This window comes from Chelonia mydas, chromosome 7 (genome assembly GCF_015237465.2).
Source record: "Chelonia mydas isolate rCheMyd1 chromosome 7, rCheMyd1.pri.v2, whole genome shotgun sequence".
Classification (NCBI taxonomy): Eukaryota; Metazoa; Chordata; order Testudines; family Cheloniidae; genus Chelonia; species Chelonia mydas.
Genome location: NC_057853.1, coordinates 119,134,561 through 119,162,530, shown reverse-complemented (window position 1 = coordinate 119,162,530; position 27,970 = coordinate 119,134,561). Strand labels below are relative to the sequence as shown.

The following is a 27,970-nucleotide window of genomic DNA, read 5'->3' as shown; positions in this document are numbered from 1 at the left end:
TAATGGGTAGCAGGTTTAAAACAAATAAAAGGACATTCTTCTTCACTCAGTGCACAGTCAACCTGTGGAACTCCTTACCCGAGGAGGTTGTGAAGGCTAGGACTACAACAGGGTTTAAAAGAGAACTGGATAAATTCATGGAGGTTAAGTCCATTAATGGCTATTAGCCAGGATGGGTAAGGAATGGTGTCCTTAGCCTCTGTTTGTCAGAGAGTGGAGATGGATGGTAGGAGAGAGATCACTAGATCATTACCTGGCATTGACCACTGTCAGTAGACAGGATACTGGGCTGGATGGACCTTTGGTCTGACCCGGTGTGGGAATTCTTATATTCTTACGACGATTCCTCATGTCCGTGCTGGAACTTGTTTAGTAGTTGAATTTTGTAATGCTGGTTCCTTAATCACTTTCCAGTACAAGTGTTACATTGTTATCTGTCTGTCTTCTTTTCTTTTGAGTGCTTCAGAACTGCATGTTCTGGATATAGTAATAGGGAAAGTATATATAAAAGCTCCTTTGCTTACTATATGCATGATTGACTAGCTGATAGCATCAGTGTGAATGCAGAGCTTATAAAAAGTCTGGATTTGACCAGCCCTTTTCCTTGTTGTACAACTCCTAAACAGGTTTCAGAGTAACAGCCGTGTTAGTCTGTATTCGCAAAAAGAAAAGGAGTACTTGTGGCACCTTAGAGACTAACCAATTTATTTGAGCATGAGCTTTCGTGAGCTACAGCTCACTTCATCGGATGCATACTGTGGAAACTGCAGAAGACATTATTATATACACAGACACCATGAAACAATATCTCCTCCCACCCCACTCTCCTGCTGGTAAATAGCTTATCTAAAGTGATCATCAAGTTGGGCCATTTCCAGCACAAATCCAGGTTTTCTCACCCTCCGCCCCCCCACAGACAAACTCACTCTCTTGCTGGTAATAGCCCATCCAAAGTGACCACTCTCTTCACAATGTGTATGATAATCAAGGTGGGCCATTTCCTGCACAAATCCAGGTTCTCTCACCCCCCTCCAAAAACCACACACACAAACTCACTCTCCTGCTGGTAATAGCCTATCCAAAGTGACCATTCTCCTTAAAACTCCTAAACAGCTCCTTGGAGAGGAAACAGAATTCCTTCTAAAACCTGCAGTGTGGAGTGTGATTGTTAAGTGTAGCTTTGAAAACCACTTGTTTCCTATGGCAACATTACTTTGCTTTCCCTTTATTTTTTGAATTTTGTCTTTCTTTAGACAAGTAAAACACCCTTGTTTCCACCCTTGTTTTCAGGCCAGTTTCATTGTAGGCTCTCATGCACTAGCATGTGGCTGCAATTTTTGGGATGCAAATATGAGAGCTTTTTGAGGTAGAAGAGTGGAGAAGAAACTTTTCTGTTGGTCCTTGTTTTTTTTGCAAAAATCTTTTTTTACTAATCCTAAACTTGGGGTCAGATTTGCTCTGATAGTGCCCCTTTAAATATTTCATGTTGTGTCTTTAAGACCTCACTTACTGAATCTCGGTATCTCTCCTTGTGTTGTGGTGTTGTTTTGCTTGACATCTTGGTACTAATGTGTCCTTTTAAAAAAAAAAAAAAAAAAAAAAAAAAAAAAAAAAGTGCTCCTTGGAGAGTTCATTTAATAAAGATAGCAAAAACCTGTAGAGCACTTAAGGTTTGCTTGCAAATGTTTTGTTGCAGCGTTTATGGCTATTGTAGCAGTAGGGGAATTGTTAGAAAACTAACTGTGGTACTCAATGAATGTGTCCACTTGCAAGGTGAGGCTCCTGCATGCTTATTGTTAAAAGGGTGGTATAGCTCTCAGGCATATTATTTTTCAAATACGGGTGAAGTAGTAAGTGCTGGCCTTAAAGCCACTGGCTTCTACGCCTTTTGGCATCATGGCCCATGATGACAGCTTGGCAGGAGGCTTTTGTGGATGTATGTGAGAGGGAAGTGCAAGTTAACTTGTTGAAGGCATCGGGAAGGAAACCCCTCCCATCTAAATATTAGGTGTATTATACTCATCCTTGGAATTCTACTGTAAGGGATGGGATCTCAGAAATGTGTCGTCTTCCCTCTCCTCTTGTGCCAGGCTTGTTTCTCTTCTGGCTCCCTTTGCTGTTGAGAGTACAGCCTGACCCAGTGGGTGCTGAAAGGGGCGCTGCCTAGCTTGCCTTCCTGCTGGCCAGCCTCTTCAGCACAGGACTGCTCTGTGGCAGGAAATCCCTGCCCCTGACCTGGCTGCCTGAATCTGCTGCTTCCATGTGTGGCAGAGGGGGAGATGCAGCAGTAGTGGAAGATGAGGGAAGTCTCCTGGGATGTGTCAGGTGAACTCTGAGCCACAGGAGGCAGAGTAGGGAGGAAATGGCTCAACTTGGGGAACTCGGAGCCTTCTCCCATCTCCTTCCCTGCCACAGAGTCCTAGCAACTTCCTGCAAAGCCAGGGCACTGGCCAGTCCCGAGAGGGTAGAACTCCTCTGAACTGGCCAGTGTGCTCAGGCAAGGAAGTATTTAATAGAAGTATTAAAATTAGAGCTGTCAAGTGATTTAAAAATATTAATCGTGATTAATTGCGCGATTTAATCTCGCGGATTAATCACAGTTAATTTTTTAAATCACACTGTTAAAAGAATACCATTTATTTAAATATTTTGGATTTTTCTACATTTTCAAATATACTGATTTCAATTACAACACAGAAAACAAAGTGTACAGTGCTCACTTTATATTTATTTTTTGATTACAAGTATTTGCAATGTAAAAAACCAAAAGAAATAGTATGTTTAGTTCACCTAATACTAGTAATATAGTGCAATCTCTTTATTATGAAAGTTGAACTTACAAATGTCGATTTTGGAAGACACTTCATACCCTTAAACCTCTGGCCGAGTGCTGTAGCTATCTTTAGAAATCTCACACTGGTACAGTCTTCGCATTTTGTCAAATCTGCAGTGAAGGTGTACTTAAAATGAAAACATATGCTAGCTCATCATCCAAGACTACCATAACATGAAATATATGGCAGAATGTGGGTAAAACAGAGATGGGGACATACAGTTCTCCCCCCAAGGAGTTCAGTCACAAATTTAATTAACACATTATTTTTTTACTGGAAAGCATGGAAGCATGTCCTCTGGAACGGTGGGCGAAGCATGAAAGGACATACGAATGTTTCAGCATATCTGGCACGTAAATACCTTGCAATGCCCGCTACAAAACTGCCATGCAAATGCATGTTCTCACTTTCTGGTGACACTGTAAATAAGAAGAGGGCAGCATTATCTCCTGTAAATGTAAACAAACTTGTTTGTGTTAGCAATTGGCTGAACAAGAAGTAGGACTGAGTGGACTCGTATGCTCTGAAGTTTTACATTGTTTTTGAGTGTAGTTATGTAACAAAAAAAAAATCTACATTTGTAAGTTGCACTTTCAGGACAAAGAGATTGCACTATAGTACTTGTATGAGGTGAATTGAAAAACACAATTTTTCATTTTTACAGTGCAAATATTTGTAATAAAAAAATATACACTTAGATTTCAATTACAACACAATACAATATATATGAAAATTTAGAAAAACATCCAAAATATGTAATAAGCAATAGAATACCAATTGAAATTTAACAATGCGATTAATCTTAATCGTGATTCTTTTTTTTTTTAGTTAATCTCGTGAGTTAACTGTGATTAATCAACAGTCCCAATTAAAATATCTGTGTGCGTAGCTTCCATCCTGCAGCTGGTGCAGTTGTCCGTCACTGTCTTTTCTTTACAGATGGCCCTGAGGAAAGCTGGGGAGTGGGGGAAGTAGGTCATTCTCTGCAACCTGCCAAACTGATACTTGATTTTGTGGTGTGGGTGTTAGCTAAAATAAGTCACAGCAACTGCACTATACTTGCTCTACTATAGCATCTGCAGAGACACTCAAAACATTTTACAAGCATTAGTGAACTAGTTTTGCCATATCTTTGGGAGGCAAGTTTTGTTATTTCCAACATACATGAGGAAACTGAGGCACTGAGAGCTGAAATGACTGTAGATTTAGGAATCAAATCCAGATCTCCTGACCCCTAGTTCTGTGCTTTAACCACCAGTCCAGGCCTCCTTTATTACTTCACTGAGGAATTCAGCTTGCTTTTGATCTAGTGAAGGAAAACAGAACTGCATGTGGTCCTGTGTGGTTAGGTATGCAAGTGCTATTTTTAGCAATCCCAATTAAGTAAGTCCTGGCTGTTGCTAAAATCCATGGAAGCAAAATTAAAACTTTACCTTCATCTCAGCCACATACAGGCCAGCTGGCTCCAGCCATCTGACTCCCCCTCCTCCCCCTTTACATCTTAATCCTGGCCGTGCAGGACTCTGTAACTCTCACTTGGAAAGATTATCAATTCCTGCTTCCAAGGGAGAGGTTCAGGGCAGGTGGAGGAAACATTGCTACTCCTTCTTCTGAGCCTCCTTGTTGGGGACTAGTAATCAGTATCTCTGTACAGCTCTTTCCTTCAGTCTGGGGGTGGTTAGCTGAGCTGTGCTAGCTATAGCTCATTTTAGCTTCCATAGCCTGTATTAACTGACCTATAGAAAAATATTCATCATTTGCTTCTCTGGCTAGCAGCAGTTGGGAGCCTAGTTTTGGGGAATCTCTTTCATTCCCATAAAGAAAAGGAGTACTTGTGGCACCTTAGAGACTGACCAATTTGTTTGAGCATAAGCTTTTGTGAGCTACGGCATCCGATGAAGTGAGCTGTAGTTCACGAAAGCTTATGCTCAAATAAATTGGTTAGTCTCTAAGGTGCCACAAGTCCTCCTTTTCTTTTTGCAAATACAGACTAACACGGCTGCTACTCTGAAACCTTTCATTCCCATGTGATTTCCCCATCTATGCAACCTAGGAGTGTCTTTGCTTCCAGTTTTATGTGTAGCCCTCCTTGTCTGGAAGGATTGGCTGACTTGATGACGTTTTTGAGATGGGTGGTGGGTTTTTTTTGGAGGGGTGATGGTGGTGGCATCAAACATAAGTTGAATTGGCGAGGACCTTCCTATGCCCCTTCCAGAAAAACTGAAGACTACTTTTGTGCCCAGTGTCTCATCAAAGATTCTTCCAGACCTTTTATCCCTGCTTGAATAGTGATCTTAAAGTCTGCAACATTATAGTGGGCCTAAAATTAGGCATATTCCTTTTTATTGTAGTTTGTAAGGTGGTGTACTGTGGAATTGCAAGATAATGTGATCTTTCAGGGAAGAGGGGGAGGGCAAACTGCATGCAAGTTGGGAGACGTGTGGTCCACCATAGTGATCAGTACAGTACCTGGAAAGGAGCCAAGCCAATGTGTATATGTCAACAGAACATGTGAGTAGTGTAGCACCAACAGATCTCTGCTTCCATTCATTGCTCCTGTAATCATGATTGACCAGGACTGAAGCTCAGTGACAGGCATAGGACAAAGCAGAAATAATGGAATGTTTGCTATCTAATACAATGTGTCTGTCCCCCCCTAAATTAACTGGGGATTCGCTTGGATGCCGTGATGCGGCACTGAAACATTTCATGTCATAAATACACCGTCACTTTATTTAACCTTGTTGTAAATGTCGGGCAAATGGCTGGTGACCTTTAGTGTGTAGGCAAGCTAAGAATGTGTGGCACAAGGTAAAGCGCAGTGGCTCTCCTAATGCAGGGAGTCATGACCAGGAGTCTCAGTCCTTGTCTACACTAGAGGAGGGTTTTACTGGTATAATTACACTTGTATAGTTACACCAGCAAAATCCTCTAGTGTGCATGCATTTCTGCCTGGGTGCATGTGCTTATACTGGTTTAGCTTATGGTGTTATAAGCACAATTATACAAGTATAACCATGTTTACACCAGGGCTTTTGCCAACATAGCTATGTCAGTTAAAAAAAAAAATTTACTCTCAACCAATGTTGCTGTATCGGTAAAACTTAAGCGGAAATCAGGTCTCCAATCCATAATTGCTTTGCCGCCAGGACACGTAAAGGTTGGTATGGGAGATGGGTGTGAAATCTTCAAATACAGCAGGTTTCTTCCTGGTGCCTACCTGGAATGCTGCCTGTGACCTAATTCCCCATTTGGTGGCTGCAGTTTATACCTGGGAGTTGGGTTCCTTAATTGTTTTTGTGTGTCATACGAACTCTGTGTCCTCCAATGTGTGTTGCGTCGCTGAGCTTTTCCCTGGAAGCAAGTGCAACAGTAATTCACATAAAGCTGCCATTCCTGAATTCAGTGGTGAATGCTGCAAGTAACTGATAATCTTCCTCCTTACTGGATCAAAGCTTCCCAGGACTACAGTTCTCAGGTTAGAACAATGTATTGTTAGAGCTGTGTGGGTGCTAGTGACAGAGGTGATGACAATATAACTGGCTCTAGTTTAGTGCTAGATCTCCAACTCTGTGGCATTTTCTTGTGGGATGTACATGGTGGAAATAAATCTAGTCCTCTTCTCCATGGCTAGAGAATTGCCGTCAGGGTCATTACTGTATCACTGAAGAGATCTCGGTTGAAAGTGTGTACGGAGTACAGGACTGGGAGCCAGGAAGTCTAATTACTCACTGCACAGATCTAATAAGACAAAACACCCTTTTCTGCAAACTGGGAAGCCTGTGCCTTGTGATATTCCCCCACTTTTTCTCCACACCAGCCTGTTCTTAAACAACTACAGTATGCTGAAAGGAACAAAGATGGAAAATGCGAAAGTCTAATTGAGAGTGAGGCTGAACAAAGTTGAGGCTGCTACTGGCTCTGCCACTGTGAAAGAGTTTCTTGGTTTCCCTCTGTCATCCCTATTGTGTGGAAAGGGATAATTCCCCCTTTTCACTGATTTGAATTTGTAAATTCAATGTGTAAATTGTAATACTGGCCACTCTTAAAGGAACACTAAGGACAAATTTTGTCCTAACATCCATATTCCTGTCCCCTACTCCTTGCTGCAAAATCCACGTAATATTTGCATCCCACTCATCTACCAAACTAATACAAAGTTATCTGTATCTTTTGGGCAAAAAACTTCTTACACAGTGATGCAAATGCCATGGTGCAATGACCGAGATGAAAGCCATTTAGGCCTCGTCTGTGTTGGAGTTTTTATCTCTGAGGTAGCCACACCAATGTAGCACACCTGTGAAAACCCCCTGCTAGAGTACACACACCACACTAGTAAAGTGGCTTATGTTGGTGCTGTATATCTGCATGGGGGGATGGGGATGGTATCCCATAAAAAGCTCCCCAGGCATTGAAACACTAGGGCACTAAAGCCAGTTGCACTGTCCTCTCCTCCACGATTAGCACAAACACAGCCTAAGCTCTCAGACTGGGCAAAGGGCTCTCTAGTCTTTGAATATTCTGATTGCTGTGTCTTGTTTTAAGCAGTTGGAGGATTGTAGCTTTCTTTGACTTAGAAGCCAGGGCAAACTGTGGCTTCTCAGCCTGTGTGCCAGTGACTGGAGAGAAACTGTGTTTCTGGTTGGTCTGTCAAACAATCTATTTTTGCAGCCCAGAGGATTTTACTTACCCCAGACTGACACTGATTTTTGTCAGCTGGTTGCAGTGAATAAATCAGTGCAGCGTTTTAAGGTAAATCAGTGTCTTTGGTTTTCTACAAACTACTGTCCCGCTAAGAAAAATCAAATGTATGATGACATCATTAATTTCTGGTACTTCCAAATTAAACAGCTACTTTGAGTCATGAGTGGGTTCAGTTTTCACTTTCATTCACTGTCACAGACTAAGGGGAGTGAGATAAAGAATATCTTATGTGTAACTTATGGCATGGTGCTTTTATTTTTAAGGTAGATGCAAAACTTACAGTGGAACAAAATTAAAATAGTTATTAGCAAATGAAAAATGTGAGAAAGCCGCATCAGACAAAGGGTGTGGACTTGGCTCCCATGAATGTTTAAAGAGCCTTTATATTGAATCAGCTGTTGCCTACAGCATTTGGAATGTTGTAACACAATTTGCTGATTGTCCAGCAACTGGTTCTTGAAAATCTTTGATTCTGATTGGATGCAAATGGGACTTGCTTAGGCTTGATCCAGGTTCCTTGGGGCCCATGCCACTGCTCAGTATAGCACCTACTCACAGCGCAGAAAACTGCATAGCCTCTTAAAACCATGTTGTCACCTGTAGTAGAGGGGGAAATCCTGGTATTTCAGGAGGCATATTGGTATCTGTGGGGATTCACTGAAGGGTGGCACTGTAAGAAGTTACAAAACAGCACTTCAACAGTGGGACGTAGGCTGTTGTGAAACCAAATCACATTTAGGTCAAGTATTTGCAGTTCCCATATCAAGAGAGATGAAACCAGCTATAAATATTAAAGAAAGTTAAACTGTATCAAGAAAATGTAACATTAAAAAAAAAAAGTGCCCCTGCCCCACTTTATTCCCCAAATAAAACAGCACAGAGCAGGTGGCTGACTCATGCCAGCTTATGTTCTATAGTTCCTGTGAGCAGAATGTTTGCAAAACTGTGTCAGTGCAGCCCAAGAGAGCTCTAGGAACAGAAGTGTAGTAACATATTAAAATTACATCAAAGGCTTTGGGAAGCTTTAATGAGATCAGCCTATATTTATTTTCATGGTTAGGAGCAGAAATAATTTTAAAAATTACATAATGTCAGGAAAATCTTCTGGAACAAAAAGATTTTGCACAAGATTGTCTCACTGGTTGTTGGTTTTTTTAGTTTATAATTGGTTGATTTTATAAAGCTGGCTCTTGATAGCTTGTGTTGGATTTGTGACTGAGTGAAAGGAGAGCCTGGGTTAATGCCCGACAGGAATGACAACCCCCTCCACAGCAGTAAGGATGCAGTCCCTTGCAGTACAAAATGCTGAGTTGATTTCTAAAAGGGACTGGAGATAACCACAGCTTGGCTTAGCGTGGGAGGACTCTGCTTGGACAGTTTGTTCACCCTCTTCTGCTCTACTGACATCAGCAGAATAGTGGAGTCAAAACTGCCCTGTAGATTGAAGAGTAGGATTTTGCTTTGGGTTGCCTTTTTTTTTTGTTCGTTTTTCCTTACGGGCATCCACTGCTCTGGATACTTAATTAACTTACAGGGGTTGGAGCAGCTCCTTCCACCCCTAGGGAGGTGGTTAATGCTATTTTCCTTTGAATTCAGTCTCCCTCTACTGGATTGCTGCAATATTGCACCCTGATCCAAGTTTACTTGGTGGAGAGCAGACTTACCACCTGTTCTCCATAACAGAGGTTTAGATTGTGGGGATTTCTTCATGCTAACTGCTGGGAACTTATCTGGGTTTGATTTTTAGTAATCTGAACCTGATGGCCTGTTTGTGTTTTTTTGTTTTGTTTTTTTTTTTTTTTTTTAAGAGCAGCCTGCAGATTCTGTGATCTGAATTTTGCATTGCTTGCAGTTCTGAGTGTCTTCACAGCCCACCCCAACTCCTCATTTTATTACACCTTCCACTGGCTTTCCTCAGGCATGCATTAGAGAATTCTAGTCCATACCACCTGCTTGCCTATGCCAGTGGGCCAGCTCCCACAATGCTCTTATAAACATTGCCTAGCCTGACCAACTGTTCCAGCCTTCTGCTGGTTTAACACCAGAGAGCAGAAGTAACAACCTGTTTTTTGTCAGCAGACCATTCTAACCAATGGAATCTGCCGGAAAAGGTAAACTTGAATTCCTCCATATGCATGCTAGAGCAGTGTCTCTCAGTCTTTCCAGACTACTGTACCCCTTTCAGGAGTCTGATTTGTCTTGCGTACCCCCAAGTTTCACCTCACTTAAAAACTACTAGCTTACAAAATCAGACATAAAAATACAAAAGTGTCACAGAACACTATTGCTGAAAAATGACTGACTTTCTCATTTTTACCATATAATTATAAAATAATTGGAATATAAATATTATACTTCTTTGTACAGTATACAGAGCAGTATAAACAAGTAACTGTATGAAATTTTAGTTTGTACCAACTTTGCTAGTGTTTTTAATGTTGTAAAACTAGGCAAACCTCTAGATGAGTTGATGTATCCTCTAGAACAGAGATTCTCAACAGTTTTCTTTCTGAGGTTCCCCCAAACATACTATAAAAACTTCATGGCCCACCTATGCCACAACAACGGGTTTTCTACCTATAAAAGCCAGGGCCAGCGGTAAGGGGTAGCAAGCAGTGCAATTGCCTGGGGCCCCATGCCACAAGGTCTCCCATGAAGCTAAGTTGCTCAGGCTTTGGTTTCAGGTGGCAGGGCTCAGGGCCCCAGACTTCAGCCCCATGCAGTGGGGCTTCAGCTTTCTGCCCTGAGCCCCAGTGAATCTAACACTGGCCCTGCTTGGCGGACCCCTTAAACCTGTTAAAGGCCCCCCGGGGGCCCGGACTCCTGGTTGAGAAGCACTGCCCTAGAAGATTTCTGTATACCCCCAGGGGTACACACACCCCTGGTTGAGAACCACTGTGCTAGAGCAACCTACCTCTGTGCTGTCACCTTTGTTAGGCTTTTGGCACTTCCTTACAAAGCAGCACAGCGGGGGGATGGGGGGGTGTTAGTGCATGCCAGTGGCAGTGCAAATAGCTGTGGTCCTGCAGTAAGAGCCCCATGTGTGACACAGGGCTACAGTGGCTGTGCAGGTATTTTCACACAGGGCATTTTAGAGCAAGAAACGATTCCCAGACGCTAGTGCTTAAGCTCAACTCTTGTAGTTTCCTGAGAGTTCAACCTCTGCTTTAGTCGGGGACATTCCTCTGTCCCTTCGTGATGGTTGTGGACTGAATCAGGAGTGAATAGCTGAAGAAGCAGAATTTTTGATCCCACAAAAGTTTCCTGAGGTGCTAATGGCCTCACTAGAATGTTGAAATTAGGCTGGGACTTGTTCTGTAGCCTCTAGCATTCCTTGGGGCAAGACAGGGAGTTTCTCCTGAGTGTCTCCTACAACAGGAAAGGAGGACTTGTGGCACCTTAGAGACTAACAAATTTATTTGAGCATAAGCTTTCATGAGCTACAGCTCACTTCATCGGATGCATCAAAAAAGCTTATGCTCAAATAAATTGGTTAGTCTCTAAGGTGCCACAAGTACTCCTTTTCTTTCCGCGAATACAGACTAATACGGATGCTACTCTGAATCCTACAACAGGAGTTACAGCTTCATGTCAAACATCCAGGCCTGGAAGCCCAAACCTAAGCCAACTTGTTGGAGAGTATTTTTAATGCTCTAACCAAAAGGGGAAGGAATCTCTTCAGTGAACTTCTTAATGTTATCATGTTTTCACTGTTCTCTTAAATCTAAAATTATCGGTTTATATTTTTCCAGTACTGCTGAGCCCCTAAACAAACCTTTTGATTTCAGAGCCAAATTAGCTGCAAGTGATGATGACCTTGCATAATTTCACTCAGTCCTCTTGCTTTGGTGTAAGGTGCCATAAAACCCTAAATCACATTTGGAACCCCCCCACCCCCCATTTTTTAAACCGTAGTAATATCATTCATGTTCTCTTGAGTGGTACTGTTATTTGCTGAGGCATTGAAGGATTCATCCAAATTGAACAATATTTTCTCAGTCCAGCTGTTTGATGTAGGGTGAGCTCTCCACTTAACAGGCAATCCTTCAAGCTGTTGTTTTGTTGTGAAGCCAGGAAGTATTTTTTCCAACTTCGGAGGACAGAGGTCAACACAGATTTTCCTTCAACAGCTCAAATGACAAAAGATAATGTAAACTTGGAATCTTAGACAGTCTTATGCCTAAGGAGAAAATTAAACACTTTCCTTTCTTCTGGACCAGTGCCACCTAAGACACGTGAATTCTAAATGTTATACAAATGGTACCATAGGAATTTCAAGGGATTTTTCTCTCTATCTTCTCTCAGTTTATGTATTTTTAAATATAAATTTATGGGACCATATAGGAGCCCTCCCTGTTTCCTTTTGGAAATTAAGGCTAGTGGGGCCAGCAGCAGATCCCTGGGCACAAAAATGGCAGTTTGCAAACATTGGAATCTTCCCCATGGACAGAGGAAACACTGGATTTTGGTGAAACAAAGTCTGACCCTTCCACATGGATCCTCCTAGGAATTCATTATTTTTCTAGTTTAAAATCTCAGAAAGCTACAAGAGGATTTGGGGAACTGTCTGGCTCTCCACCAGATTCATTCTACATGCTTGTCAGACATCCTCCAGTTTCTAAAGGATGACCTTCATAAAGATTAAGCCTCTGTTACCTAAAGGTTCAGTCCTCTGACTGGTGTATGTTTTGTTTTATTCAAGATACCTCCTATCAATCTTCTGCTACACACTCCTCCCCCATTTCTCCATGGTTTTCTCAGAAGAGATATTGTCCAGAACCTAAGACTAATAGAGTGTTTCTATGAAATTCAAGAACTTCTAGAAATACTTTTTTCAATACATAAGCATTCTTCTGCAGTGTTTTGCAACCTGAACAATACAGAATCCTACTATTAGAAATTGAAACTGTCAAGTAAAAGTGACAAGACGTCCATTTTTGCACTGAAAGAGAGTGCAGGAAACTAGAAAAATGAAAAATTTAAAATCTAAGGTTGTGGTTGCAATATAGGTAAGATCACCTAACAAGTTTCAATATGATTTTGTATCTGAGATAACCTCTACTTTTATGCTACCATTCACACTCTAGGGAAAAAGAAAGAAGTGTCACAGCATTATATATGTTGAAGCTAAGATTTTGGAAAGCAACGCTTTTTTACGTGTCTCCATTCCTGGGGGCCCAAATTGAGACACTTTAAAAGGGGGTTTTTCAGAAAGTACTGACCACCATTTAAAAACCCCTTTAAGGCACCACCCTTAAGGTATTCCTTTGTGGATCCAAAATATAATCTCAGTATTTATAAATGGACTTTTGTTGTGCTTTGGGAAGGCAGAACTTGACTGTACCTGCCAAGTGTTGTACCTGCCAAGATAGATCAGCTATATCTGTGACTAGTCTTACTTTTTAGAACAAATTTCATCATTGCTGTGCTGCTGCTATTTTAAAAGAAATGTGCAAATGTTTTGCTCATGAGCAAACCGACAGTAACAAATTATTCTATTATCCGCATTAAAGAAGTACTAACTTGACTCATGGTGTTGATTTGTTATTACAATGCCCTGTTGCTGAACTTTTAATTTCTCTTTTCTCAAGATGAAACATGGTCTAGAACAGGGATTCTCAAACTTCATTGCACCGTGACCCCCTTCAGACAACAAAAAATACACAACCCCAGGAGGCGGAACCGAAGCCTGAGCCCCACCACCCCGGGTGGAGAGACCAAAGCTGATGCCCAAGGGCTTTGGCCCCAGACGGGACACCTATAACCTGAGCTCTATCATCCAGTGTTGAAATCCTTAAGCTTCAGTCCTGGGCAGTGGGGCTCGGGCTTTGGCTTTGGCCCCAGGCCTCAGCAAGTCTAACGCCAGCACTGACGACCCCATTAAAAAGGGTTTGCGACCCACTTTGGGGTCCCGACCCGCAGTTTGAGAACTGCTGGTCTAGAATATTGTTGTCAAAGTCCACAATTTTCATATCTGACATCTATAAGCCAAAAACTAATACAAAGTCCAAGAGTTTTTTGATCCACTGTCTAGAAATTGATTATCAAGACTCCGGAAAAGTGGTAATCTGATTAGTTTTGTTAGGATAGCTGGTCATTTCATTCATAGATTGAAATTAGAGCTACATGTTTCTAGTGTATAAAAGGCTTTCAAATACTTCATGTTTATGTCAATAACTTAACGTGACACAATTTCAGACCACGTGATAAAACACTGGGGACAAGACCTCTTTCCACTAGAAAAAAAAAAAAAAGACTTTTTAGCACAGTCCTGACGGTTGGTGACATTAAAAAATGGTGGAGAGAGGATGATACCCAGGACTGTCCCGTTTCTTTTGCGCCAGATGATTGCTCAAATAATCCCTCCATAAAACCCGCTTCTGTGGAGGCTTTCAACTCTAACTGCATATTTGCTAAGGAGGTTTAAACAAATGACTGGATTTGCCTACTATATCTGATTTTCCACTGCATTTTTACTTAAGATGGGGCAGGAAGGAAGAAAGCTAAATTGCAGTCAACAGACCTAGGCTTTAATTTTAGGCAAATTCATCCATCTTTCTCTCTAGGGGAGTTCTGTTGTCAGTCTTTCTAGATTAGGTATGTTGCCAGATGCTTTATAATCGGCATGGCTAATTTGCAGATCCTGCTGGTCCCTCATCATCAGGTAGCCACACCAGCCTTTTCTTTCTTTCTGTTTGGTTTGGCCACTTAATCTGCTTTTCCTGCTCTTACTCTAATTTCATTGTTTTATAAAATAGGGGTTGTAAAAGCCATTTGTCTAATGACAAAATGCCCCCTGCTGCCACCCCCCCCCCCCCCCCAAAACCCACTCCCCCAACAAAGCTGTGCTGGCAAAAGTCCTGGTACAGATGCAGTTACGCTGTAGATGCAGTTACTCTATAGATGCAGTTTTTCATTTTGCTGGTAGAAAGCATTTTCACAAGGAGAGTTTGCTGGTATATCTATACTGGCAAATCCTTTCTAGTGCAGCCAAGGCATAACTTGCATAGTAGATGTCCTCAGATTCTAGAAGTGCCCCATCAACTGCATTTCAGCACTCAGCTCTTCCAGGAGATAAGACTGGGAAGGTGCAAAGATTCTGAGGAAGGACTGAGTGACTGGATGTGAGTTCACAGCATTAAAAAGATGAGCCCCTGCTTTGACCATTCATGCTGCTGATTTAGGAGTGACACTTCTGGACTGAGTGATGCAGAGACTCATTGTCCAGAGTGCTCCCTTCAGCACCGAATGACTCATATGAGGGTTGGTACAGCCTCCAGTGTGGTAGGGTGGCTGGAACCTCTGGCTGGGATTTCTCTCTCCATCCTTTGCAGCTAGTCTTCTTGCTGAGCTTTCCATCACTGAATTTCGTGGGTGCATAATTACTTTTTCAGATGCAATTTTTAAAAATTGTTCAAATGTCTTAGCTCTCCATAAAACTTCAACCAAAAAAAGACATTGATCTGTGATTACATGGAAGGTCTCAAAAATGTTAAAATTCTTTCCCTTCTAGTCAAAGCAGGAGCAGCATGGGGACAGCTTGCACTGTCACTGCCTTTGTCTACACTACAGAGTTTTGTCGACACAAGTTACTCCCACGATCCAAAACCGCTATTATTACATTGCTTGTGCATGTCCACACAATGCTCCTTCTGTCCGCGGAGTGCATCCCCAGTTGGTGCTTTAGTATCGACAGTGAGCGCAGTGAACCGTGGGTAGCTATCCAAGTGTGCTATTCTTCTGCAGCTAAGAGTTGTGGGAAGAGAGAGTGGATCGCAGCGCATTATGGGTGCGTGCTCAATGTCGCATGATTCCATGGGCTCCTGACTGTGTTTCGTGCCATTTTTCAATGGCCCTTGTTTACTGTGCACCTGCCATTTCTGTCAGAAAGGATGGATTCTGCATTGCTCTGTACTGTTGTGGTCACTGCTATGAACATATCGTGGCTGGTCATGCAGGTATATCATGGGCTCCCAATCTGAAGAGGAATCCGAGGTAGCTAATCTGCTGTGTGCCATGGGAAGAAACAACACCAGATTACTTTTGGCATTCACAGAGCAGCTGCACATGGTGGACTATTGCTTTTGGGCTTGGGAAACAAGCACTGAGTCGTGGGATTGCATCGTTATTCAGCTCTGGGATGACAAGTAGTGGCTGCAGAACTTTCAGATGAGGGAAGCCACATTCCTGGAACTGTGTGTGGAGCTCGCCCCAGCACTGTGCTGCAAGGACATCAAAATGAGAGCTCAGTGGAGAAGCACGTGGTGATCACTGGGTGAAAGCTGGCAACTCCAGACTGCTACTGGTCAGTCGCAAATCAGTTTGGAGTTGGGAAGTCCACCATTGGGGCTGCATTAACGCAAGTGTGCAGGGCCATTAATTGCATTCTGTTATGAAGGACTGTGACTCTTGGAAATGTGAGTGAGATAGTGGATGGTTTTGCGGCAATGGGATTCCCTAACTGTGGTGGGACAGTAGATGGCGCACACATCCCAATTTTGGCTCTGGACCATCTTGTCACTGAGTAAATCAATAGAAAGGGGCACTTCTCTATGGTATTGCAGGTGCTTGTTGATCACCGTGGTCCTTTCACTGAAATCATCGTGGGTACTCAGAGAAGGTGCATGATGCATGCATCTTCAGGAACACGGGCCTGAACAGAGAGCTGCAAGCAGAGACTTTCTTTCTAGACCAGAAGATTCCAGTGGGGGATGTTGAAATACCCATAGTGATCCTGGGAGACTCAGCATACCCCTTACTCCAATGTCTCATAAAGCCTTACATGAGAAACCTAGACAGCAGCAATGAGCACTTCAACAATAGGCTGAGCAGGTGCTGAAAGCATTTGGCAGATTAAAAGCATGCTGATGCTACCTTTACGGCAGGCTAGACCTAAATGAGGAAAATATTTGCTTGATAGCAGCCTGCTGTGCACTGCATAGTATTTGTGAGGCTACGGGTAAAAAGTTTCCTGCAGGGTGGAGTGCAGAGGTGGATTGCCTGGCCGCTGATTTGGAGCAGCCAGAGACCAGGGCTATTAGAGGGGCACAACAGGGGACTATTGGATCAGGAAGGCTTTGAGGCACCATTTTGACAGTGAACACCAGTAATCTGTCTTTCTATACAGCACTCTGCCATGCTTTAACTTGCCACTGTGCATGAAAATTTTCCTGACTGTGATTTATAGTTTGCAGTTGTCCCAGTTACAACTATGTATTAATTCCAGCAGCAAACCACCGTGTGTAGGAGACACTAAATATTTTTCAGAGAGTGTGTTTTTATTAAATACTAATTAACAACAAACCAAAAACGCTTGGTGGAAAGGGCTATAACAGGGAAGGGCAATATCCTGATATAGGCTCTCATAGCTGTGTGTAACTCCAGCTATCGTTTTGGAAGCTGTCCAAAGGGGTGGAGTGAACGGGGTCCTGAGATGGGTTGGGAAGATGCAAGGAATGCGTGGGAGGATTTTGGGGAGGGCATGCCAACCAGTTCTGTATCTGCTGCAGGGTGGTGGTGGTGAGGAGGGAGCACACATGTATTTTGCCTGCACCATGAGTAGGGACGTTAACATCTCTGTTTCTTCCTCCATCACTTTTATCATCGGCTCTGCCAAGGAACCTTCAGCAGAATATTGGCGAGTACCTCCAGGAAAGTTTCCTAGGGCTCTCTGTAGAGGATTCATGTGAAATCTTGGGGTGCATTAACATACTGTTCCACCCCTCTCTGTAACTGCACAGGGGACTGTAGAAGACACAGCTACTCTTTTATATTTCTATTCCTGAACCCACTTCTAGCATATAACAAAGCAAAGGGCAGCTCTACCTCATAACCGAGCAGCATCAACTCAAAAAGCTCACTTACCAGAGGAGTAACTAGTGGTGTTCCCCAAGGGTCAGTCCTAGGACCAATCCTATTCAACTTATCCATAAATGATCTGGAGAAAGGGGTAAACCGTGAGGTGGCAAAGTTTGCAGATGATACTAAACTGCTCAAGATAGTTAAGACCAAAGCAGACTGTGAAGAACTTCAAAAAGATCTCACAAAACTAAGTGACTGAGCAAAAAAATGGCAAATGAAATGTAATGTGGATAAATGTAAAGTAATGCACATTGGAAAAAAATAACCCCAACTATACATACAATCTGATGGGGGCTAATTTAGCTACAGCTAATCAGGAGAAAGATCTTGGAGTCATCATGGATAGTTCTCTGAAGATGTCCACACAGTGTGCAGCAGCAGTCAAAAAAGCAAACGGGATGTTAGGAATCATTTTAAAAAGGGATAGAGAATAAGACAGAGAATATCTTATTCTCCTTATATAAATCCATGGTATGCCCACATCTTGAATACTGCGTGCAGATGTGGTCCCCTCATCTCAAAAAAGATATACTGGCATTAGAAAAGGTTCAGAAAAGGGCAACTAAAATGATTAGGGGTTTGGAACGGGTCCCATATGAGGAGAGATTAAAGAGGCTAGGACTTCTCAGCTTGGAAAAGAGGAGACTAAGGGGGGATATGATAGAGGTCTATAAAATCATGTGTGGTGTGGAGAAAGTGAATAAGGAAAAGTTATTTACTTGTTCCCATAATATAAGAACTAGGGGCCTCCAAATGAAAGTAGTGGGTAGCAGGTTTAAAACAAATAAAAGGAAGTTCTTCTTCGCTCAGCGCACAGTCAATGTGTGGAACTCCTTGCCTGAGGAGGTTGTGAAAGCTAGGACTATAACAGGGTTTAAAAGAGAACTGGATAAATTCATGGAGGTTAAGTCCATTAATGGCTATTAGCCAGGATGGGTAAGGATTGGTGTCCCTAGTCTCTGTTTGTCAGAGGGTGGAGATGCATGGCAGGAGAAAGATCACTTGATCATTACCTGTTAGGTGCCCCAGAGGGAGTGAACCTGGCATTGGCCACTGTCGGTAGACAGGATACTTGGCTGGATGGACCTTTGTTCTGACCCAGTATGGCCATTCTTATGTTCTCCCCTCTCCTGCATCATGTGCACCAGAGATGGAGTGCTGGGACTGGCTTGAACCCTCCTGGGTCAAGAAGTCCTGGCTTGCAACGGTACCAGGTGACCCTGTCCCATCTCATCCTCCAACTTGACCTCCTCGTTCACAACTTCATCCTCGGGAATGAGTCCACTGTATCCAGCCCCCCGCCTCCCCAAGGTATCTACCGGGCTCTTGGCAGTGGAGGTGGGGTCGCCGCCGAGTATAGCGCCCACCTCCTTATAGAAGTGGCAGGTCTATGGCACAGCACCAGAGCGACGGTATGACCCCTTGCCTTCTGGTGTGCCTGCCTCAACTCCTTTATCTTCACACAGCACTGATGCATGTCCCGTTTGTAGGTCTTATCCAATGTACCATGAGAAATCAGACCATAAATATCTAAGCTCCTATGGCTGGAGCAGAGCTGGGACTGCACAGCCTCCTCTCCCCACGGAGCCAGCAGATCCAACAACTCAGGTGTGCTCCAAGCAGAAGAGCATTTGCTGCGTGGAGCTGCCATGGTCAGCTGGAAAGATGTAATGTGAGCTGTCCATGCTGAACAAAAGAAGTGGAATTTCAAAAATTCCCAGGCCTTTAAAGAGGGAGGGCTGGATGCCTGCGTTCCTGGATGCAGGAGAGTGGCGTTCGAACTGCTGACCAAAGTGGTCAGGATGGGCATTTTGAAACATCATCTGGAGGCCATTTACAGCGACATAACCAAGCAGAGTGTCTACACTGACACTTTGTTGATATAACTTTGCCTCAAAAAGCTCTGCGCCTCTCATCGAGGTTGTTTTATTTTCTCGGTAAAGCAGGAGAGTTTTGTCGGTGGAAAGAGCATTGTTGTGTGTACACCTCTGCTGCTTCGTCGACAAAAGCTGACTTTTGTCTAAAAAAATTCTGTAGTGTAGACAAGGTCACTGCTGGATCAGTGCACTCCATGGCTGTCAATCCAACAACTTTCACTAGCATAAAATCCACTTAAAGAAAAGTGGCCATATTGGATGTCTATTTTTCGATGTCTCAGCTTAGTCATGAGGCAAGCTGTGAACTTCTTGTCTCCTGTCCATGGATTAATTTTTCTGTCTTAAATCCTTTCTGTTTACAGAGTATGTGTACTTCAGCAGGTCACTTGTACTTTGTCCTTCTGATCAGGTTCAGATAGACCCCTTGCAGAAAGGAGACTCTCTGAGTGACTTCCAATATCATGTTTGTTCAGTTGGCTTGTCAAAACAATTTTCCTGTGCTGCCTTCACCGGAGTAGGACCAACTCAGCATGAAGACAAAAGCTGTTCTCCATCTGCTTTAACTGCAATCATTAATTATAAGCTGCTGATAGAAACTAATTTTGATTCAAGACTGATTGTTCCCTGTAATTCAGACAGCCATGGTAGAAACACCAATAGTTTGTAGCTAACTGATTGGAAGAAAATAGGAGTTGGAATTGAGAGATCTGGGTTCTCCATCCAACTCAATCACAATGATTCTGTGGCTTTGGACAAGTTATTTAAACTCTGTTTTTGGCTCTCCTCTATGTAAAAGGGGACTGTGCAGAGATGTTGAGCTTAAATTAATTATTTTAAGCATTTTAATATCCTCCAAATGTCAGGTATTCTCTAAGGCTTTGCCTACACTAAAGGGAAAAGTCTATTTAAGCTGTGCAATTTGAGTTACATGAATAGCGTAACTCAAATCGACGTAGCTTAGATCTACTTACAACGGGGTCCACACTACACAATGTCGATGGTAGACGTTCTCCCGTCAGCTCCCCTTACTCGATCAGGTGGAGTACAGGAGTCGCGGGAGAGCAATCGGTGGTCGATTTAGCGGGTCTTCACTAGATCTGCTAAATTGACTGCCGATGCATCGATTGCTGCAGCGTTGATCCTCCGGTAAGTGTAGACAAGCCCTAAGTATTCCTGTTATAGGCCTGGGATGATGATGATTGATTATTATTATTGATTATTATTTTTATTATTTTTAAGTAAAATTTATGAAGTTGTAATTGACTGCTCCTAAAATTCAAACATTATTGGGATTTCAAATATTGTGCCATCAACAAAAGAGGCATACTCGTTTGTGGGGAGGGAGGGGGAAAGATTAGTAAAGGGTTGTAATAAGGATCTAATCCAGCTCTCATTGAAGTAAGTGATTAAAAAATCCCATTCCACTGAGGTAGATCAGGCTATAAAACATATCCATCCTGATGAGCCATTGCTACCTCATGCACTCCCCACACCCGTGTTCCCTGGACCTAGAATGGTGCAGTAGAGACCCCCTCCCCTCTCCGAGGTCACTAGGACCTTGTGGTGTCCCTCTTTGTATCCCACTTGTGTGGGCTTGGAGAAGAAAGGAACCCTGGGAAAGAACAAATGAGACAATCCCAAGGACCAGAGAAATTCCAGTCAGCACAACTGCAGAAAGCAGCCTCATCATGGACCTTAACACTATCCTCAGAATCGAGCTTAGAAGGTTCATTTTCCTCTGATTGGCTGCTGGCTCGAACCCCTTCCTTTAGTTTCTCGTCCTGTCTACTGGATCATAAACCATTATTTATTTGTATTCCTGTAGCACCTAGGAGCCTCAGTCATGGTCCAGCACTGAGCAAAGACACTTAGAACTTACAATATAAGAATAAAAAGAGACAATAGATGCAGATAGACAGAGGAATACAAGGAAACAGTGAGACAACGCTGGTCTTCATGATAGGCAATGGTCTTGGCACACCTGCTGCCTAACTGTTGTTCAGTTTGGGGCCCTTGGACCTCTAGGTGAGACCACAATTCAGATGAGTGCACTTTATACTGATCTCTTGCAACTGCACAAACTCATCTGGGGAAGTGGGAAATAGTACGATCATCTGTCTGGATTCCAGTGTCCGGGAGAGAATAAGGATGTGCAATCCAAGAAACCTTTGGCAAGAACACAATAGAATCTGGCTGATAACTCCTTGGTCCCAAATAGCTGGAACTTATTGACATCTGGGGCATACTGCATTATCACAGGCTTTGGGGAAGGCAAGAACATAGTGAATGGTATTTAGGGGGGATGAGTATTTCTTTCTGACTGTGGGTTGAGGCTAGATATCTGGACTTGCACTTATTTATATGGTCTACATAATACTCATAATAATCAGAGCACTGGACTGGTGTCTGTTGTAGAAATCAAAATAAAATAACTGTACGTAAGGCATCTCAAAACATTTTCCAGTACTGAATTAGATCCAGCTAATGGCTAATTCTGAGTATGTGGGCAAGCCAGAAGCTCTTTGGTGTTTGAACTAGGGATGGTCCCTAATTGTAGAATTCTGATCTGGATGAAGTCAGTGCGTATATGTGTGCTTAAAGTGAAGCATGTGCTTACAAGCTATGCTGGATGGGGGTCAGACTGCTGGGTACTTTGCAAGGTGGAGCCCTTGGAGCACTCTAGGGCAGTGAATTTTCCCGTGATGCTGTATGGACTTTGGTCTTACAAGTGTCACTTGTATTGCCAAATGACACAGAAGGAGTTAAAGCTCAGCTAAAAAGCCATGGAGGAGAATGCAAAATGGGTCCCTACTTAGTTGTGCAAAGCTCCCTACTGCTGTCTAGACTTGCCAGAATTAAAAGTAGTGTTCATATTTGCTGTTCCTTTGACTTGATCATAATGTAACTGTCGTAGGTTTGGAATAGCCAGTTTACATAAGGCTTACCCTTGCTTGACTAAATTATCTGCTGAACAATTCAAATTTCTGGAAATGCTATTATGGATTTTAATGCCAAATTAAACATGTCTCTTGACTTTGGAGATCTAATCCAGCCTCTTGCAGAATTCTGCCAAATCCTGTCAGAAGTTGAGCCTTTAATCAGGCCAGTGGAGTAACTGATACTGAAAAGTCTAGAGTCAAATGAAGTCCTTTAAGATGTTTGAAAGTGCATGAGTGTGTGCGTGCTTCACTTGGCTTTGCAGCTTTAAAGTGCCCACTCTCTAAGAGCAGTTTTCTTGTAAATTTCAGTTCCCTGGCTGTCTGTTAGAATAGAGCAGCAAAAGGGAGTGGAAAGACTGCACCATGTACTCTCAAAGGAAAGGTGGAGGTATAACTTTAAAGTCTCAGGCTTGGTGTCCTTTTTTAAAAAACATGAATGAGGGTGTTTTGTTTTGTTTTTTTAGGTCCACCAACCATCCCTGTGGAAGGCTGCATTGGCATCTTTCCTGGAGCATAAGGACTATACCGAAGGGTTTGTTTACACTGGCACTTAGTCGGCAAAACTTTTGTCATTCAGGGGTTTTAACTCCCCGTCCCCCCAAACGACAGAAGTTTTACCAGTGCAAAGTGCCAGTGCGAACAGCGCTTTGTTGGCAGGAGCGCTGTCCTGCTGACAAAGTCGCTGCCGCTTGTGGGGGGTGGAAGTTTTTTGTAACAGCAGTTACACTGCATGCCTTTTTGCGGCACGATTGTAGCGGCACAGCTGTGTTGCTAAAAGCCTCGTAGTGTAGCCATAGCCTAATTTACACACAAGTTAGCCTTGTAGAAACTGCTAATTCTTAATACAGAGGTGTCTGTCTTGATTTAGACTGTTAAAGATTGATTGGTAAAATCTTCTGAGATTAAAAAAAGGAGTGTCCTGTGGTCTGAATTTAAAGTACTCTGTGGTCTGACCTTGAGTACGCGAATAGGAGGGCCTTTGTCTAATGGGAATCCAAAGGCATGATAACACCAAGGCTGTTGTGAGAAACAGATCAAAAAATAAAACAGCCCTTAAGGTTTAGGATGCCCCTTAGAGGGACCCAGCCATACACCAGGACTGGCTAGGACTACCGTCAGATTGCTGGTGGAACAAAGACAAGGGAACCTTTTGTCTTTATTTTTCTTTCTGCATGGTGATGTGCATGACCAGTGAGGTTAGGGTGAGGCTCGGGAAGTTGGCTCTTTCTTCTCTCTTATACTAGACGAGGGGTTCTCAAACTTCATTGCACTGGGACCCACTTCTGACAGGAGGGGGGACCGAAACCAGATCCCTCCCAACCCCTGCCACCCCCGGGGGGCCGGGGGGGAGGGAGCCAAATCCCCACTGTCTCAGGCCGGGGGGCCAAAGCTGAAGCCCAAGGTCTTCAGCCTCTGGCAGGGTGCCTGTAACCTTCACCTGAAGCCCTTGGGCTTTGGCCCTGGGCCCCAGCAAGTTTAAGTCAGCCCTGGCGACCCACTTTGAGGTGCTGACCCACAGATTGAGAACTAATGTACTAGACCATACCCTTTAATCCATTCTCAAAGGTGGAGTTCTACACTGGATTTGTTTGATGTCCCTCCTTCTGTGTATGTGAAAGGCTCTCTGCAGGAGAGTGGGGAGGTTGGTTTGAATTGTTGAGGAAGAACTGATTCCCTATGTGGATGGAGCAATAAGGGAAGGAGAAATTAAAATACTTGGGTTGGAAATGCCCTGTCCTTTAGCTTCAGGAGGTGGGGAATAGGATGGAACTGTTAAACCTCAGAGAGGTGGTGGGGTGTCAACATGTTGTTCTGTGGCTTTGGGTTGGAACCCTACAGGATCTGGGGCTTGTTACAACAGGGTGAGATAGTGGGAGGCTGTATTTGGTACTGTGTCACCCTTAAGAAAGTCAGTGTTTCTCAAATTTATTTGATCGCGCTCCCCTTCTTTGTGCCTGTAGTAGTTTATCCCCACCTTCCCTCACCACACAAGTACATATACTGATAAAAAAAAATCACCATGCATCTCTCACTAAATATTAAAAACAGTAAGGCGTTGATTTAAACAGAGTCCACAAGCCATTGTAATAAGAGCAAAAGCAAAACTATGATTGTGGTCAATGCTTACAATTAAATGTGCACGCTGTGTCGTAGCAAATGGGTTAATGTACAGATGGCAATGACTTTGTATAATGCTATTGCAAGCTTAACAGAAATCCATCAAAATGAACAGCACCATCTGAGGACCTGATATGTCTGGAGGGACCATCTTTGCTAGTTATTAATTTCTGTGGGTAAAATGCGTGCAGTAAATTTTTTCCCTACAGCTTTGTATTCCACCCCAAATACATTCCATGCACCCTGGGGGGGCTGACCCCCAGTTTGAGAGCTTCTGCTATAGAGGAAGCATGTGTTAGGCCTCCACTCAAAAGCTACAGCGTTGATGTTGACAGTCCTTGACTTTCATTGCTAATCAGGTTGCGATGAGATGCCAGATACCTCAATGTCCCCTCCTTCCTTGACCCTTATCAATTTGTACTGACCTGGATGTGGCCCAAAGACTGCATTTGTTGCATTTAGTCTGTTTCTCCTGGCAATAGATAAAGATCAGGTTCTGTCAACTGCCTTTGGTACTGTGGGTCTTCAGGTTGTGTTGATAGACATCTCATCTCTGGAGAGGGGGGAGTAGGGCTGCTGTGAGATGGTTTCATTCTTTCCTCTGAGAGCCCAAAGGGTAGTGTCAGGTATCTGTGCTGCTACCCCACAGCTCTGAATTGCCAGGGACCATCCTACCTGAGATTCTCTTTTATGCCATACTGTCACAGCTGATATCAGTGGAGGAGCTTGAGCTAGAGCTTCCTTGGAATAGAAGAGGGAACTGCTGACAGGTGTGCTCTGAAATTCACTCTCCCATCCAAGATCTGGAAAGACTTTCTTTTGAGGATGTTAAATCTAATACATACTTTGGCCTTGTTGGCAAGCTGTCTAGAGATTCCATAAGAGTTTGATACTTATTAGCCAGTATTGGTCTTACAAAATGTGCTTTTGCTCTCCTATCGGAATGTCTCAGTTTAGACACAGAACGTAAAAGAGTCCTATACAAGGAGAGCAAGATGTTTTCATTGGTATAGCCTGAGGCTGGAGATGGTATCTTTGTCCTTCATCTCTAAGGAATCCCCCCCCCCCCCCCCCCCCCCCCCCGCTCTCCTGCTGGTAACAGCTCACCTTTCCTGATCACTCTTTTTACAGTCTGTATGGTAACACCCATTGTTTCATGTTCTCTGTGTATATAAAATCTCCCCACTATATTTTCCACAGTATGCATCCGATGAAGCGAGCTGTAGCTCACAAAAGCTTATGCTCTAATACCTTTGTTAGTCTCTAAGGTGCCACAAGTACTCCTTTCCCTTTGCTACTAGTATCTATATAGTACATCTTGAGTCAGGGACTTTTTTTTGTTTGTTCTCTGTTTCTACGGAGGGGTTCTGGTCCATTGCTAGGACTCCTAAGCACTACAGAAATACAAATAATAATATGGCACTTTTCATCCATCGATCTCAAAGTTGAGTAAGTATCACCCTTCACATTAGGCAGGGGAATATAGATAAAGTGACTTGCCAGAAATCAACATTGTGAGTCAGTGGCAATGCTGGTAATAGAAAATGGGTCTCCCAACTCAGATTTATGCTGTGTGCTCTGGGCCATAGTCGTTTCCTAGAGAGTGGTAAAATCTGATCCTAAGCAGAACAGACTTCTTGGTGGAAAATTTGGACTTCAGATGTCCTGAAACAAGCCTGACTTTACAGAAAACTGATAGCCAAAATTCCTCTGTTCCTTTTAATTGACTTTCATTATGGCCATTTGCTATGCACTTCTGTGCACTATACCCTAGTTTAGTTTTCATTAGTCAGAGATATGCTGCAGCACAATAGTCTCCTACCATCCCCTAATTATCTTTCCCTGCCGCAGAAGTATTCAAGCTTGGCTATAGATGCCTTGTAGTTTAGCTTGGAAACATTGTCAAAATGGGTAGAAGGTCAAACCTTAAGATCTGGTTGACTGAGTTGACATATTGGCAGCAAGGCAAACATGTTTTACTTGAACTTCATGGACAGTTGTGTGTAGATGGTTGAGATACACTGTGGTGTGTCTTGCTTCAAGGGAAATCTGTTTTGTTTCTTTCCATGGTCCCAGAATAGTCTATTTAATAAGTCATCTGGGTCGCTTTTTTGTAGTTTAAACTTTTCCACTGCAAAATAATGATGACTTTTCTTTATCCTCAGCTTGATGTTTCCAACACATGTTAACATTGTTAACTTGGTGTGTCTCCTTTTGCTGCTGACCTGCATGCCTTAGATGGGAATTTTAAGTGACTCTTGAATTCTATTGCTAATGTCAATGGGAGCTGTTGCTGAATGTCTTGGGGGATGAGGATTTTGAATATGACTTGCCTCTTTCAAAGTTGCTGAAATGTGGTGATTGTAAAGCATTTTGAGCTCACTGGTCAGAAAATCATGTATTCTTAAGGGAAAGCTGCTGATGGGAGGGAGGACCTTCTGTGTCTAATTTGTCCATAATGCCGGGACAGTCTTCCCTACTCATGTGATAATTGCTATGGATTCTTCCATCACTACATGTGTTAAGATCTTCAGCATCAAAGTGCACCTAGCATCCTGCAGGTTTGTGACATAAGAGTGGCCACACTGGGTCAGGCCATAGGTCCACCTACTCCAGTATCCTATCTTCCAACATTGACCAGGGCTAGATGCTTCAGAGTAAATGAAGAGAACAGGGCAATTATTGAGTGATCCATCCCCTGTCTTCCAGTCCCAGCTTCTGAAAGTCAGAGGTTTAGGAACACTTGGAGCATGAGGTTGAGTCCCTGACTGCCGCTCCAAGATCTTGGCTAATAGCCATTGATGGACCTAGCCTCCATTAATTTATCTTTTTTTTTTTTTTTTTTTTTTTTTTTTTTACCCAGATATACTTTTGGCCTTCACAACATATCCTGGCAATAGTTCCACAGACTGTGTGTTCTGTTTGTTTTTAAACCTGATGCTTATTCATTTCATTGGGTAACCCCTGGTTCTTGTGTTTATATGATGGGGCAAATAACACTTACCTCTTTGCTTTCTCCACACCATTCATTATTTATAGACCTCTGTCATCTCTTTCCCCCTTCCCCCAGTCATCTCTTTTCTAAGATGAACAGTCCCAGTCATTTTAAGCTCTTCTTATGTGAAAGCTCTTCCATACCCCTAATCATTTTTTGTTGCCCTTCTCTGTACCTTTTCCAGTTCTTTTTTTTTTTTTTTTTTTTTTTTTTGAGATGTGGTGACCAGAAGTGCACACAGTATTCAAGGTGCTGCGTACCATGGATTTATATAGTGATATTATGATATTTTCTGTCTTATTATCTATCTCTTTCCTAATGGTGCCTAACATTCTGTTAGCTTTTTGGGGCTGCTGCTGAACATTGAGCTGATGTTTTCAGAGAACTATCCATGATGACTCCAAGATCTTTCTTGAGTGGTAACAACTAATTTAGACCCCATCATTTTGTATGTAAAGTTTGGATTATGTTTTCCCACGTTTATTACTGTGTATTTATCAACACTGAATTTCATCTGCCATTGTGTTGCTCAGTCACCCAGTTTTGTGAGATCCCTTTGTAGCTCTTTACAGTCAGCTTTGGACTTAACGATCTTGAATAAATTTGTATTGTCTGCGAACTTTGCGTCCTCACCATTCACCC

General features: G+C 42.9%; 1 protein-coding gene and 1 long non-coding RNA gene across 3 annotated transcripts in view; both read left to right on the top strand.

Moving 5' to 3' along the window:
- CNNM2 (cyclin and CBS domain divalent metal cation transport mediator 2) overlaps positions 1–27,970 on the top strand; it is a 183,804-nt gene that overhangs the window by 32,558 nt on the left and 123,276 nt on the right. The window lies entirely within an intron of this gene.
- LOC122466561 lies at positions 247–1,744 on the top strand. The gene is made up of 2 exons (XR_006292179.1): positions 247–626; positions 1,114–1,744. It is a non-coding gene; the product is annotated as an uncharacterized LOC122466561 (long non-coding RNA).